The sequence below is a fragment of the Eublepharis macularius genome, chromosome 8, assembly GCF_028583425.1.
Source record: "Eublepharis macularius isolate TG4126 chromosome 8, MPM_Emac_v1.0, whole genome shotgun sequence".
In the NCBI taxonomy this organism is placed as follows: Eukaryota; Metazoa; Chordata; class Lepidosauria; order Squamata; family Eublepharidae; genus Eublepharis; species Eublepharis macularius.
Genome location: NC_072797.1, coordinates 84043563 through 84044035, shown reverse-complemented (window position 1 = coordinate 84044035; position 473 = coordinate 84043563).

Below are 473 nucleotides of genomic sequence, written 5' to 3'. Positions count from 1 at the left end.
GTGGTTAAGTCTTGAGTGAGTGGTAAGCTGCCCTCAATAACACAATCTATGTGCATGTGTGTGTGTGGTGGACCGGCTGTAGTTCTTGAGGCTGCTTCTGCTGCTATTAAGACCTAAATGGCGACTACAAATCTGATATAAGCTTGTAACTGCCACCTACTGAATAAATGTGGAATGCACATCCAAGGTTTTCTATTTTTTTTTTATCCCCTGCTGCTTTAGCAAAGGTAGCCATTTCTGCCATGCAGTTAGCCCTGCCTAGTTTAAAGCAACATTTCTGTTTTGATCAGATATATCCTATCCATATTTCTAAGTATACAACAATTCTGATTCTACGATCTCCTTGAGTCCATACAGTTCATCAATGGACCACTTTTATGGCTCTGGATTATGGAAAAAGTGATTGTGATGAACGTGGTGCTGAAGAAATTTTATTGCAGAAAGCTACTTGTTGCCTCACATGTTCCTTCCAA